The sequence below is a fragment of the Vanacampus margaritifer genome, chromosome 11, assembly GCF_051991255.1.
Source record: "Vanacampus margaritifer isolate UIUO_Vmar chromosome 11, RoL_Vmar_1.0, whole genome shotgun sequence".
Lineage (NCBI taxonomy): Eukaryota > Metazoa > Chordata > Actinopteri > Syngnathiformes > Syngnathidae > Vanacampus > Vanacampus margaritifer.
The window spans coordinates 21,902,620-21,918,417 of record NC_135442.1 but is presented as its reverse complement, the minus strand read 5'-3'; the positions used below and the strand labels follow the sequence as shown (position 1 = coordinate 21,918,417).

The 15,798-nt window shown below is 39.6% G+C and overlaps 1 long non-coding RNA gene across 1 annotated transcript; it reads right to left on the bottom strand.

Annotated features, from left to right (window-relative positions):
• Positions 1-417: 417 nt before the first annotated feature.
• On the bottom strand, positions 418-2,814 carry LOC144060875 (uncharacterized). The gene is made up of 3 exons (XR_013296030.1): positions 2,638-2,814; positions 1,807-1,870; positions 418-686 (listed from the first exon to the last, which is right to left on the bottom strand). It is a non-coding gene; the product is annotated as an uncharacterized LOC144060875 (long non-coding RNA).
• Positions 2,815-15,798: the final 12,984 nt, after the last annotated feature.

Genomic DNA, 15,798 nt, shown 5'->3' with positions numbered 1-15,798 from the left:
CCCTCCAACATGGTGTAATTTATTTAAGGAATAATATTTATTTGCTCTCAAACTGTTTCAGGTCTAAAAATAACCTTTGTTCTCACTGTTGTATTTAAAATACTAACATATACACAGCGCAGCAAAGTGTGAGCTTAGGTAATGTGATATGTAGCTGGGATATGGTATTTTCTTTCTTACAATACAGTATGTATTAATTATCAGCAGAAAATATTTCTACTACTTTAGCTTTTTTCTTCTTCTTGAACATCTTTGAATGAGTCTGTCAAACATTATAGTTTGCATGTCAATACAATTAACAAAACATGAGACATGAAGTTATGTAAGGAATGCAGACACCAAAATTTGTTTTCGGAGTGTCGGAGAGTGTAAACTGTATATTTATATCTCATCCCCATTCACCTATCTAAAAAAAACTGAGAGAGAATCTTTATTTTATTCATCACAGCTCAGGCAAGACATCACAACAAAAGAGTAAATAGGGGAACTACGCAAGCTCTGTTCCTTTACTTCAGCAAAACACCCTTTAGGAACAAAAGCCTTCAGATGTGGCACGCACATGCTCCTTATTTCTATCCCTAGCACCCTCTCCTGTCACAAATGATTTAGTTGCATTTAACTAGTGCTTCTGTTGTTGTTTGTAGAAGTTGCAGGAGGTATGGTGAGGTCTTCCAGATGGATCATATCTGAGATTGCAGAAAGATATGTGTGAGGAACTTGGAGCAATTACAATGTCTTATCAGGAATAATTTAGGTTCCCAGAAAATGTGGTCATATAAAAACAACTCACAAACTGAGCCAGTCAAGCGTGGAAGTTTCTACGCAATAAAATATAGGCCAACTAAAATTACATAACTGGGATGAAGATGAAGAAAACGGCCTTGATGTTATGAATCTTAGCCTGACGTCTCAGAGATAACTGGCTTAACTGACCCAAAACAACACTTTCCCTTCACAATATCAAAATAATCCACACTCAGAGAAAATTATATAAATATTTAATACATTTATCTTATGTATTATACTGTATTATACTTATATACAGTGTTCCCTCGTTTTCTGCTAGGGTTAGGTTTACAAAAAATACCCGCAATAAATGAAATCTGTGAAGTAGTAAGCTTTATGTTTTGCTATATTATAAATGTTTTAAGGCTCTAAAATCCCTCACCACACAGTTTATACACATTTCTCATCGAGGCATTTAAATGTTCTCACATTTTTCTCTTGTTTAAACATTCTCAATGTTCAAATCTTCATATTTTTTTTTATAAAATAGGTACATTACTGTACAAAAAAAACCATGCAAAACTGCACTAATAAAATCCACAATACAGCGAGGCCGTGAAAAATGAACCGCGTCATAGCGAGGGAACATTGTTATATATATATATATATATATATATATATATATATACAGTATATATATGTATATATATATTCCTCCCATATTCAAAACACAAATACATGGCATGTTAATTGAACACTCAAAAAAGAACAGGGGTGCTCCAGTTTGGTCCTCGATAGCCCCTCCTTGAGCACCCCTGCTCTAAAATGTCCCTAGGTGTGGTTGTGAGTGTGAATTGTTGTTTGTCTGTGTGTGCCCTGGATTGGCGTTCAGGGTGTACCCCGCCTACTGCTCTAAGTCAGCTGGGATGGACTCCATTACCCCCCATGACCCTTCCCTTGTGAGGAATAAGCGGAAAATGGATGGATGGCTGGATGTATTGACTCGCATACACAAAACCCCAAAACACAATAACAAATGATGAAACACAACAACATTTCAACAACGTAAGTGGTGTTTACGTGGCGGGAGGGTTAAATGGGTTGGTCTGTCGTGCTGGAGGAAACACCCACCATCACCAAGGCACTGTAAAAAAAAAATAAAAAACAACTCCATTCAGCTCTCCATTTCCTCAAATTTGTCTGCTGACCACTGTTAATCTGTCAGAAACATTCAGGAATCCTGAGCATTGTAAAAACATCTAACCAATGAGAGGGATGACTACCAACCACCACAGGGAGCAATGTCATCCCAGAGATCCCCAGCCCAGATTGACCGTGACTTGCACCACACAAAGTGAAGCACGCCACAATCTAAAAACTTAGTAACAATAACAACCAAATAAAAACACTAACCAAGGAATCGAGCACAGGCATTAAATTCACAGCCCGGGGCCAGGTCCTGCCCACAACATAATTTTATGTGGCCCCGAAAGGCAAATCACGTCAATGTCATATTTCTTGCACGTTAAACAACACTAAGATATGAGATATTGCAAGCAGTTTTTGTGAGCAATCCCTTCCTTAAAATATATTAAAAATAAAAAAGACCCTCGTGAAGATAATTGGTTCAGATAATGGATGGATGGACAGTTAATTATTTATGGGGTTTTGATTTCAACCAATCATCATGCATCAATTTGTTATGTATACGTGACAATATAAGGCGAGTGTGCATTCATATGGGTTTTCACAATTGAAAATGAGTTTGACACCCCTGGAGTGGACTAGCATCTCTCCAAAAACTAGTTGACATTTAGACTTTTGTCCATACATCAACCATGGCCCTCCAGCTCCAAAGCTTAAGTCCTTACAGATGAGCTACTGCCTCCCCAAAATGATTGTTTAACTTACCATTTGACCCCACTTCAATCTGCTGTAGCTTTGAAACGCTTTCAGAAAAATATTACTTTTGACACGTCGCTATGTCAGAGCATCAAAGCGGACATCTAAAGAAACAGACATTTCAAAGTCAATCGTAAAGCAAAAGACGTGAAATAAAGAATTGCTGGTGAGCAATGTGAGGGAAAGATCAAGAGATGAGGAAGAGTTTATCCCTGCCGCTTCATCTTCTGCCCTTTTATTCTCTGGGGCTCAGACCAGTGATCTGTATCTAGATTGGGCCTGCATATTTTGAAATGATCCCTCCCCGAGGTTCCTCAAACTGCCCGTCTGTGTTTGGGCAAGCTTGAAAGCGAGCTGATAGTATTCAAAGTGCTATGACAAGGGACTGACGCACACAGTCGCTGTATTTTATCTTTACATCGGCACCTGGGAATGCGATTTTAGCGCATGCCCATCGTTTCACATTTCTGCAAAAGCAATCCCAGGTGCAAAATGTATTATGAATGAGTTTCATTGGTTAGGTTCTTGGTGATTTAAGGACACTACAATGACAACATATGTTGTAGTGTAGGTCCTGAAATTTCCCCAGCTGTGTTCCCTGAGCCCATGCTTGATGGGATATCTTTAAATTGCTAACTCTTGCAGAAATCCTAGAGAATCAGTCAGATGATGAATTGATTAATCTAGTGTGGAAATGCAGTTGGTCTAATTTCAAACAGATTATCCTGGCCAGAGGACACTAAAATGTGCAGTGAGTTTAACTAAACCCAAACAAGAAGTTATTCTTCATTACTGTCAAGGAAATGGCAAGATCCACAACTGGAACTGATGTCACTAAAATCACCTCAGGTGAAAATGTTTGTTGTTTTCTCCATTCATCTTGTCACTAGCTCACATTACTGCAGACCTTTCAAGGCATTTCATTGCTTCTTTGACGACTGCTAAGATAGTAACTACATATCAGAAGAGGATATAGGACAATCGGTGATATTTGCAGAAAAGATATAGATAGTAAAGTTAGGAACAAATAAGTCTGCATATCGATGCCTTCTTAACTAATTCAAACCCAAAAACGTATAAATGTGTTTTTTTAATACTTTGTCCTTCATTTCCAAAAATGTATATTTTGTTAATGTTTTTTTTGTATGCTAGAGCATAAAGAAGGCTTTGGTGCAGCTTCTGACCTGAAGAGGTCACTTAAAGCAATGGTAGTTGTTACAAAAAAACGGCCAACAGATGGCAGCAGAGTATAAGAGATCAGCCAAGGCCATGTTGCAACAAGCTCTTTTTCCCAGTGTATATTCGAATGCTACTTGCTGCAAAATGGAAACAGATACAAATATACTCTTTTTTTCCTGTTGAAAGAAGAGACTAATCTTTCTTCCATGTTTTTCTAGCAATAGAACACAATAATCTGCGGGGCTTGCAAAATCCAGTAAAACAGCCGGGAGCGAAGGGGGTTGCTTCAGTGAAAATGGCTGGGAGTGAATGAGTTCATATCCCTCCATTATTCAATTTTTTTCCCAGGTTTTTCAGGAAGCACAAAAATTTGATGATTTATGGGGGTTGACAAAAAAATGACTTCGGCAATTATTTTAAGAGGGTGACAATATAATAAATTTTTGGTAGGCTATACGGTGGTATGGTAGCATATGGTATATATGGTAGTACTATAGTTAGACCAGGGGTGCCCAAGTCAGGTCCTCGAGAGCTCCTATCCAGCCTGTTTTCCATGTTTCTCTCCACCAACACCCTGATTCATGATCAGGATCGTTATCAGGCTTCCCGCAAATCTTGCTGATGAGCTGATCATTGGATTCAGTTGTGTTGGAGGAGGGAGACATGGAAAACAGGCTGGATAGGGACTCTTGAGGACATTTGGTATTTTATGCAAAAAACATTGCGGAAGTATTCGACGCAAAGACAAAAAAAAGTAGTAGTGTGTCTGTCAGTCGTGAATAAAACAATCATCTTTAACTTCAAAGGGTCCTCAAATTATTGTCAATTACTAATTGTCAGTGACGAATTATAATTAGTCTGACTGCACGTGAACGAAAGCTGAAGTAGCGGCAGGTGGGAGAGAGAGAGAGACAGAAACAGCGCAAGGAGAACATGCTGAATAGTTAAGAAATGCAGGAAAAGGAAAGGAGTTCTATCTGGGTCTGGACATATTTAAACTTTATTGACAGTACAAAGGCAGAATGTAGACTCTGCAAGGGGGAAAAAACAAGGAGAAACTATTCTATGATATTAATGAAGGTGCCAGTGTCTCTTATGCAAGTGTTGCAACTTGATGCTGGAATTGAGAATGAGCATTGTAGAAGCTAATGTCAGTCCATCCAAAGAGAATATTCTTCAAAACAGGGCAGATATTTTCCAACAGAATAAACCGGATCAGTTTCTCAAACCTGAGGTACTTAACTATGCAAAAGTTATCTAGATAATTTTCCCCTGTTTGTTTTACATATTTTGTGTTTCGGAGTGATTCGGTGTTGTTTGACTTTAAATAATTTTAAGCAGAGAAACGTTAAAAGCATAAATTATTAAAAGTTCAATTAAAAACTGTTAAGGTTTTTGGCACTTTAAATTTCGTTGTAGTGCTACATTAAGCAAATAAAGGAGTATTTTTTTTATTTTATTGTATAAAATTACATTCAAACATTTAAAATGAGTTTAAAATAAAGTAAAATTTACTTCTAGACAAGAAAATAAATTGTTCATTGCCTTCACACATATTTTATTTGATTCTTTATCATTATTATTATTAATTTGTTTTATTATTATTATTATGTTTTATTCTGCCTGTTTTTTGGCATTCAACTACTTCCACATTTCTCACCCCGTTCCAGTGACCCGGAAGTGGCCTAAAATCAACAGGAAGTGACCCAGAAGTGAGCTGATATTAACCAAAAGTGACCCAGAATTGACCTGACTTCAACAGGATGTAACCTGATTTCAACAGAAAGTTGCTTACTTGATTCCTCACTCTTTACTCCATTGATTTTTCTATTCCTCACCCTTTACTCCATTCCTACTCAATTATACGCTCCTTACTTCATTGCTTACTTAATTCTTCTCACCAGGGCTGGACTGGCTCAAAAAAATTGGCCCTGGCATTTTGACTTATGCCCACTGACCATACCTAACATATTGTTCTGCCACTGATATTTTGACTGATGTTGGTTCACTTTGCTGTCTATATTCAAAATGGATTAATGGACTAGTCCCTCTAAATTGTGGGCCAGACTCTTGAGGTAAAATGGAGGAGCTCATTCCAGGTCAATAAATATCATTCCTTGTCATTCAATATCATTCCATATAATTCCACAGGTTTTCATTCAGCCTCACACGCAATTTCTACTGAAATTGCATTTTCTAGTTCATTATATTGTCATATTTTTATTAACTGACACTTTGCTTCTGTTCACTGGGATTAACCTGAAAAATTAGAAATTTGCTGTTTTGCTATTTACTCAGCAAAGAAGAAGAAGAACGACAACAAAAAACATTCAGCTGGCATAGGCTCATCAGTTTGAGGACAAATGGTTAGGCTATACAAACTATAGATGGATGGATACTATCTAAAAAAAAAAAGGTCAACTCAACTATGAACTACAGATTATCCTTAGCAATTGGTCTAATTTAGGCTCGTGGTCAATGGTTATTGTTTATATCATGTGGCTTCACACTCTGGTTAATTTTCCCTTATCAGGCAACACAAATACCAAGCCAGGAGAAGTTGTTTCAGTCTTTTTAATTAAATTATGTCCCTTTTTATCTCAATATTGTTTGATCATATTGATGGCCAGTAGGAACCGGTTTAATTTTGTCAGGGTATAAAAGACTTTCAAGTGATGAATTAAATTATAATGATATTAATATAACTTTCGAAAATAAAAAATATCACCAGAACATGAAAGCAATACGCAAATCAATATTGTTTGATCATATTGATGGCCAGTAGGAACCGGTTTAATTTTGTTATTGCACTGTCAGGGTATAAAAGACTTTCAAGTGATGAATTAAATTATAATGATATTAATATAACTTTCAAAAATAAAAAATATCACCAGAACATGAAAGCAATACGCAAATTAGAGATTTTGAAACATGGTTTTCAAAGGTTGATGAAGAACTTCAAATTATAGATCACTGGTGCCTCCTAGTGGTGGTGAAATGAAATGCAGCTCCCGCACCACGAGGAAGTCTACATGAACGTAAAAGGCTTATCTATCATCTGTACAAAATAAATCCTGGCTCCAGCTGTAAAGCTTCCTCTAATGTGTGATTTCGTGACTTCTCTTTAAACAACAACATGGTATACATTTACTGGATCATTGACAGACATCACAGAAGCCTCCTCCTTTGAGACAGACTGTTTATGTGAGATTACGTGGTCGAGTGTGAGTTGGTGTCTGATTCTCTCCCACAGGCGGAGCTCCTCAGATCTACTCTGTGATTCAGTCAGCTACAGTGCTACACTGGAAGTTGACTCAGCTAGCTGTGACTGCTGTGGTAAAGATTTGGATGCTGAGTTGCCTGGGGCAGTGTCTACAATATCTGGGGTCAAGCGTCTGGGTCTTGTGTGTTTAATGTTCTCATGGCCTACGGAGGGGAGATCACAGAAAGTCCCAGAGTAAGTCATATCCATGAAACACTGCTTTGTCATCGCTCACACTGAGGATCTAAAAAAGTCTAATCTGTTAAATGCATTGAGTCCACCTGCCAGATTGTCAAAGTCAAAGAGCCAGAAATGATCATTTCCTGATGACTTCTGCCAAATGTTTTAACCGGATGTTGAAGGCAGGGTCCTTTGAGGTGGATCACGAGCCAGTGAATGAGGACAGCATTCTCCCACCCCCTCACTTGGTCCCCTCCCACGGCTTTGAAGTGGTGGCAGATTGTGCACAAACAACATAAACCGCCCTGCTACAAACACTGTGATTTATCACCCAAGGCAAGGAAATGGCCACGAAGGCAGTTGTATTCATTTTATAGGGTTGTTTTGTCGCTTTCGTACCTCCAAGTGGACACTCTTTTGTGCAAGCTTTTTTGACAAGATGGGTGGGAAGGATTTACAAAACAAATGCCAAGCCACACACAAAGTGAATCAGAAATGTTTGATACATTTTTTATTTTGATATGAGGCCACCAGAATTTACAGTAATTTATCTAATGGTCAGTCACCACTCATCAATCTAACATTTAGAGAAGTATGTAAAAAAACAAAACTATGTGTGTGTGTATATATATATATATATATAACACACACACACACAGTGTGTTTTGTTTTTTTATGTTTTTTTTTATATATATATATACATATATATATATATATATATATGTATATGTGTGTGTGTGTATTAATGTTAACTGATTGATTAATCACAAAATCCATAAAAATATTGCATTAATCATGTAATAACACAGATTAATCACACTATTAATTTGGAATGCAGATGATCCTAGCTTGATAGTGGTTGGTTATATTAAAGGTACGCAGGTTGTGTTCGAGCAATAAACATAACTACATGCATTCAAATAGAAGCATTTAATAAATGTTTGCGTATGACATTCAGAGTATTTGCTCATGTCAAAAGATTGTTTTTATTTTTATTTTAATGATTAGAAAAAGAGGAGGATGAGAGTGTGCAGTGGATCAAAAATAATGTTGAAGACGCCCTCATAACATTAAATGTAGAAAGAATTAACACATAAGCTCTTCAAATTTGGCGCGCAAAAAAATGTTGATTAAGAAGCCTTATAAATTAAGTAATTAATCATGATTAATAAAAACAATTGTAAGATGTGATTATATTTATGTTTACACACGCACACACACACACACACACACACACATATACGTATATTATTATATATATTAGGAATTGGCGAGTACAGTTACCAGGCGTTATTTCAAAGTATCGATACTAGCGACAATGGCCGCCCTCTTGTGGCCGTTTTCTTACAATCTATTCTAGAAGTTAGAATAATAGAAAATTGCCATTAACTCATTCACTGTCATTTTTAAAGCAATTACCTTCACTCCCGGCAGTTTTACTGGATTTTGACTGATTTTGCAAGGCCCACAGAATATTGTACCAAAAGAAAGATTAAAGTATCTTCTTTCATCAGAAAAAAAAGTATATTTCTTTCTGATTCTGTTTTGCAGCAATTAGCATTAAAATATAGCTAAGTTTCATCATTATTCACAAATCTATTTAGAATTGTGAGTAAAAGAGATTTTCAACATGGTCCTGGTTGATCTCTTTTACTCTGCTGCTACCTGCTGGCCGTTTGTGTAATAACTATTATTTCTTCAACCGTTCTCAGCAGTTGAGAGGCTGCATCAAAGCCTTCTGCATGCTCTAGCATAAAAAAACAACAACATAAAAACCTATAAGTACATCTTTGGGACACTTAAAACATTTAAAATAGAATAATTTATATTTTTTTAGGAGCAAATGAGTTAATTTAATGCAATTTTAAGGAGAAATGCTAAATTGGGTTAGCCTATATGGATATTTCTTTAAAATGATCTGTCTTTGGGTGATTTTCTGTATCAAAAGTACAATTAATATTGGTACTTGATATCGGTATCAGTAAGTTAAGTGCACGTTTGCAGTCTATATTACATTGAAATGATCAGGCATTGCAATTTGCTTCAAAATACGATGCTTTGTTACTGTTCTTGCTGGCCATGCCCTGAAAACCTCACTTGAGGTGTCCAAGAGGCACCCGTAATAGAGCCAAGATCAACTGGCTTCTCTCGATGTAGAAGTGTGGGTGTAAAAGTACTGTATAGGCTGCACCAATCAGTTTTAATTATCATACTGTCTCAAAACAGTTCCCACATGTTTTCTCAACATAATAAAAAGTCTAAACTTCTTTTTCAACCCTCGCTGAACTTAAACATTTTTCTCCAGAACAGTTCTGTTTCATGAGTAAGCCCCTGCTCATTTTGCCCCCTCAACTGTGGTGTGTTGTTAAAAGCAAGTGTGGTCCGGTTCTTCCAACTTAGTGATTTGAACATTGATGTACTTAGCACGTATTGAGACCCGTCTAGCAACTCTTTTCCCACTTGTTTAGACAGCAAATAAATGAAACATAGCATTTATCAAGGAATAATTGAAAACATTTATTCCCAATTTCCACTACAAACACAGACTTCAAGTGTTAAAACGTGTAAAGTAGGCCTACTGTAAATCAAAATAGCCTTCTACAAGTATGACAGACAAACTTGCAATAACTTGATTAATCGCTAGAGGGCAGCATTCTCCAAGGTACCAGAAAAAGCTCCACCAGTCCAAAACCCAGGGCTGCCTCTTCTTTGACTATGCAGTCCACTCTTTAAAAGTGACAACACTTACTGTATGATGGAGTGTATGCACCGTGTGTTGTATGTATATTGTGTTGCAAAGCAATTTTTTTTTTTATATATATTTTTAAACCCCAGTGGTTAGTTGCTTTCTCAGAATATATTTTGTATTGCAAACCTCTCTATCGACTGGTCCCAATTTTTATTTATGTATCAAAGGGACATCTTAAAAATGTATTTATTTTTTCTTTTCTTTTTTTTGGGTCATTTAAATGTTGGGCAGCACGTTGGGAGACTGGTTAGCACGACCGCCTCCCAGTGCAGAGGACGTGCGATCGAGTCCGGGCTTTGGCCTTCCTGGGTGGAGTTTGCATGTTTTCCCCGTGCTTGCGTAGGTTTTCTCCAGGTACTCCAGTTTCCTCCCACATTCCAAAGACATGCATGTCAGGTTAATTGAACACTCTAAATTGTCCCTGGGTGTGATTGTGAGTGTGGATGGTTGTTTGTCTCTCTGTGCCCTGGATTGGCTGGCAACCGGTTCAGGGTGTACCCCGCCTACTACCCGAAGCCAGCTGGGATATGCTCCAGCGCCCCCCGCGACCCTTGTGAGGACTAAGCGGTTAAGAAAATGGATGGATGGATGGTTTAAATGTTTGTAGACAAGACAGAATACAACAACGTAGTTGCCTCACAGTTTACAATATTAGGTCAGGTCATTTCTGTTATTCCGCAATTCCGGGAACTCCGATTGCCTCCCACATCTCAATAACATTCAAGCAAAGTTTTTTTTTTTAAATGTCTAAATGTGAGTTTGTACAGTATGTCTGTTACTTTGTCTCGGTGTGCCCTGTGATGCTTCTCATCCATGAACTGATACACAGTAGAAAATGGATGAAGATGCTTCGGACTGGAAAGACTTTGGGCTGGAAAATATTAAGAAAATATCTTGTGGTTTTTCATTTTTAAGACAAACAAAGTTTGTGCTTTACCTTGACTACATTTGCCTTCCTCAGAAGCTTCTGAGGAAGCTTCGTCGCCGAAACTAGTCAAGGTAAAGCACAACCTTTTTTTGTCTTAAAAAATAAAACCACAGGACAATATAGATTTGTAGCCAAGATTATTTTTTTTTAGACATGAAGAAAACATGATTACAAGCCCACTGAATTCAGGGTCACGTCCAAGGGCATCGCTACTGTATGTCATTTGATGGCTCAAGGAAAATGTCATGGGGTCTTCAATAGCCATGTAGTGCACTGACAAAAGTTGTACTTTATTCTCAACACAAAGTATTAAAAATTTTATTTATTTATAATAATTATTTGGAGGCTGAATTTTTTAATTGCATAACAAATGTATATATTATTTTCTTCTTCAATATTAAAAGCTCCATAGCGTGCTGTTTAAAAGCAACATAAAAACAATATCCAGTAAAATTCCTCTCTGCCAGCTACCATATTGCACACAAAACGGAACGGAAGGGAAAACGTTTTTGAACCATTTTTTATGATTATTATTTTTAAAAGTCACAATCCTCTAATTTCAGAATCTAACATTTGAATGTTTTCTGATTACATACCTTAATTTTCCATGTAAGCGGCTAGGTTATGATAAGAAATTCATTTCGACATTTCAAATCAAATACAAACTCATACTTACTGCAGCCCCCCCAAGAACTCTGAAAACATGTCAATGCCCGACAAAATCTTTAATCAGAACTCTGATCTACATGTAAGACTGTGTTTAAGAAGCAAAGAGGGGAGAGGTTTGAAAATGTGGGGGAGGACCATCTGTTTTCTACCACCTGTTTAGGGTCAGGGTTAAGCAGATGGCATTGTGTCAAAACCCAAAAAGTGGGTCGAGGGCCCATAAGAGGTGGGATGTGAACAGGTAGTTTAAAAAAAAAAGGGGTTTTTTGACTGTCCAACAAATGTTTTGAGGTTCAGAATGGAGCACAATAACACATGGTCAAGTGGCACAAGAAAGCACCCTCACCCTCACTAATGTACTTAATGTTTTTCATTGGAGTGTTTTACATTTAATAGAGCGGTTTACATGAAAATTAAGGAGGGTTTCAGGGTGAGGTCCCTGGCAAATTTAGGGCAGTCGGACCATGTGTCCTTGCTCCTCATACCTTCATATATCCCTCTCAGGAAAAGAGTTCCTATTACATTGAGATCAATAAAGACCTGGCCTGAAGGTGCATCTCAGCAGCTTCAGGACTGTTTTCAGATGACAAACGGGAATGTTTTTGAACATGATGACCTGGGGATTTACACAACATCAGTGATGGACTATATAAAGTTATGCACAGACATCTAAACAGTGGATCGGTCCATCAAGGTTTATCCAAATAAGAAGCCCTGAATGACTAGGGAGGTGCAGTGCCTGCTGAGGGAGAAAACCATTGCTTAAGGAGGGGAAACAAGGTGGCGAATGCTGCATATAAAAGGAGGATAGAAGACTGTTTTAAGAACTCAAGACAGGTGTGGCGCGGGATCCAACATATTACCAACTACAGACCCCTGCAGAAATGGAGTAGGAGCTATCGTGAAGGGGGAGTTTGTTAGGAACGTCCTGTCAGTAAAAAGAGTGTCAGATAGAGTGATGAGCTTGACGCTAGGAATCGAAGGTGTGATGATCAATGTTCTTAGTGGGTATGCGCCACAGGTAGGATGTGAGCTGGAGGAGAAGGAGAACTTTTGGTTGGACTTTGATGAAATGATGCAGAGCATCCCTAGAAGTGAGAGAGTTGTCATTGGTGCAGACTTCAATTGACACGTTGGTGCAGTAAACAGAGGTGATGAGGAGATGATGGGCAAGTTTGGTATCCAGAAGAGGGACGCAGAAGGATAGATGGTGGTTGACTTTGTAAAAAGAATGGAAATGGCTAACGTGAATACTTTCTTCCAGAAGAGGCAGGAGCATAGGGTGACCGAGAAGTGTGGAGGTAGGAGTACACAGGTAGACTACATCTTGTGTAGTCGGTGTAATCTGTAGGAGATCAGAGACTGCAAAGTAGTGATAGGTGAGAGTGTAGCCAGACAGCATAGGATGCTAGTGTGTAAGATGACTCTAGATGTGAGCAAGGCAAAGACGGCAAAGGCAGAGCAGAGGACGAAATGGTTGAAGCTGAAAAAGGAAGACTGTTGTATGACTTTCAGGAAGGAGTTGAGGCGGGCTCTGGATGGTCAGGAGGTGCTTCCAGATGACTGGACAACTACAGCAAATGTGATCACAGAGACAGGTAGGACAGTCCTTGGTGTGTCATCTGGAAAGAAAGGGGATAAGGAGACTTGGTGGTGGAATGAGGAGGTGCAGAAATGGATCCAGAGAAAAAGGTTAGCTAAGAGGAAGTGGGCCACTGAGAGGACTGAAGAAAGTAGGAAGGAGTACAGGGAAGTGCAGCGTAAGGTGAAAGTAGAAGTGGCAAAGGCCAAACAAGGGGCTTACGATGACTTGTACGCTAGGTTGGACAGTAAGGAGGGAGAGACTGATCTATACAGGTTGGCAAGGCAAAGCGACAGAGATGGGAAGGACGTGCAGCAGGTTAGGGTAATAAAGGATAGAGATGGAAGTGTGTTGACAGTTGCCAGTAGTGTGATGGGAAGATGGAAAGAGTACATTGAAGAATTGATGAATGAAGAAAATGAGAGAGAACAAAGAGTAGAAGACGTGAATGTTGTGGACCAAGAAGTAGCAAATATTAGTAAGGATGAAGTGAGAAGGGCATTGAAGAGGATGAAAAGTGGAAAGGCACTTGGTCCTGACGATATATCTGTGGAGGTATGGAAGTGTCTAGGAGAGGTAGTAGCAGTAGAATTCTCTGACTGAGTTGTTCAACAGAATCTTAGATAGTGAGAAAATGCCTGAGGAATGGAGGAGAAGTGTGCTGGTGCCCATTTTGAAGAACAAGGGAGACGTACAGAGTTGTGGCAACTACAGAGGAATAAAGCTGATGAGCCACACAATGAAGCTATGGGAAAGAGTAGTTGAAGCTAGAATGAGGGCAGAGGTGAACATTTGTGAGCAGCAGTATGGTTTCATGCCCCATACTCCTCAGCAGTATGGTTTCATGAAGACTGTAAGACAGTGGCGAGGTGTGCTGTAGGTGTGACGGAGGAGTTCAAAGTGGAGGTGGGACTACATCAGGGGTTAGCTCTGAGCCCCTTCTTGTTCGCTATGGTAATGGACAGGATGACAGATGAGGTTAGACAGCAATCTCCATGGATTATGATGTTTGCAGATGACATTGTGATCTGTAGTGAGAGCAGGGAACAGGTGGAGGAGAAGCTAAAGGCGTGGAGGTTTGCCCTGGAAAGGAGGGGAATGAAGGTTAGCCGTAGCAAGACGGAGTATCTGTGTGTGAATGGGAGGGACCCAAGTGGAAGAGTAAGGTTACAGGGAGAAGAGACCAAGAAGGTGGAGGAATTTAAGTATTTGGGGTCAACAGTCCAGAGCAATGGAGAGTGTGGAAAAGAAGTGAAGAAGCGTGTGCAAGCAGGCTGGAACGGGTGGAGAAAAGTGTCAGGTGTGATAGAAGAGTTTCAGCTAAAATGAAAGGAAAGGTTTATACAACTGTGGTGAAACTAGCAATGTTGTTTGGTCTGGAGACAGTGCCACTGAGGAAAAGACAGGAGGTAGAGCTGGAGGTGGCAGAGATGAAGATGCTGAGGTTCTCTTTGGGAGTGACCAGGATGGATAGAATCAGGAATGAGTACATCAGAGGGACAGCACATGTTAGAGGCTTTGGCGATAAAGTCAGAGAGGCCAGATTGAGATGGTTTGGACATGTCCAGAGGAGAGATAATGAGTATATTGGCAGAAGGATGCTGAGTTTCCAAATGCCAGGCAGAAGGTCTATAGCATAGGTGTCAAACTCCGGTCCTGGAGGGCTATAGTACTGCAGGTTTTGGATGTTTCCGTTCTCCAACAAAGCTGATATATGATCAGCTCATCAGCAAGCTCTGCATAAGCCTGATAACAATCCTTCTGATTGGAATCAGCTTGTGTTGGAAGAGGGAAACCTCCAAAACCTGCAGGATTGCGGCCCTCGAGGACCGGGGTTTGACACCTATGATCTAGAGGAAGACCAAAGAGGAGGTTTTTGGATGTAGTTAAAGAGGACATGAACGAAGTTGGTGTGAGAACTGAGGATGCAGAGGACAGGGTTAGATGGAGGCAACTGAATCACTGTGGCGACCCCTGAAGGCAAAAGCCGAAATAAAAGAAGAAGAAGACCCTGCATCCTTTCAGCTGACAATGCTGGCATAGCGCTAGCAGAAGAGTTAAACAACTTCTCCTGCTTTGAGGTGCCATTAGTGGGGGGGGGGGGGGGGGGGGGGACATCAGCACACTCACCAGTCTGCAACGGCAGCACTATTGTGGTAGAGGAGTTCCAAGTAAGGCGCACGCTGAAAATCCGTATAGCCAAGGAAAGCTGCTGGTCCCGACGGCATCTCAGGACAGGTGCTCAGGGACTGTGCAGCTCAACTGTCAGGTGTCTTTACCAAGATCTTCAACCAGTCCCTGAGCCAGGCCATTGTCCCACCCTGCCTGAAGTGTTTTATCATCACCCCGCTCCCCAAGAAAATACCATGAGCAGTCTAAATGACTATCGTCTGGTTGACACCAATCATTACCAAATGTCTTGAAAAACTGGTTCGGTCGCACATCACCTCCATTTTACACCCCCGTCTAAACCCTCTTCTGTTTCTGTTTTTATTTCTGCATTTAATACTATTCTGCCTGAAAGACTGGTGGTCAAACTGAATGAGCTGGGAGTTTCTGATTCCTGAGGAAGCTTCCGCTGACCGGCGTCCACAGGAGGTGAGAGTGGGCCCCCATATCTCCTC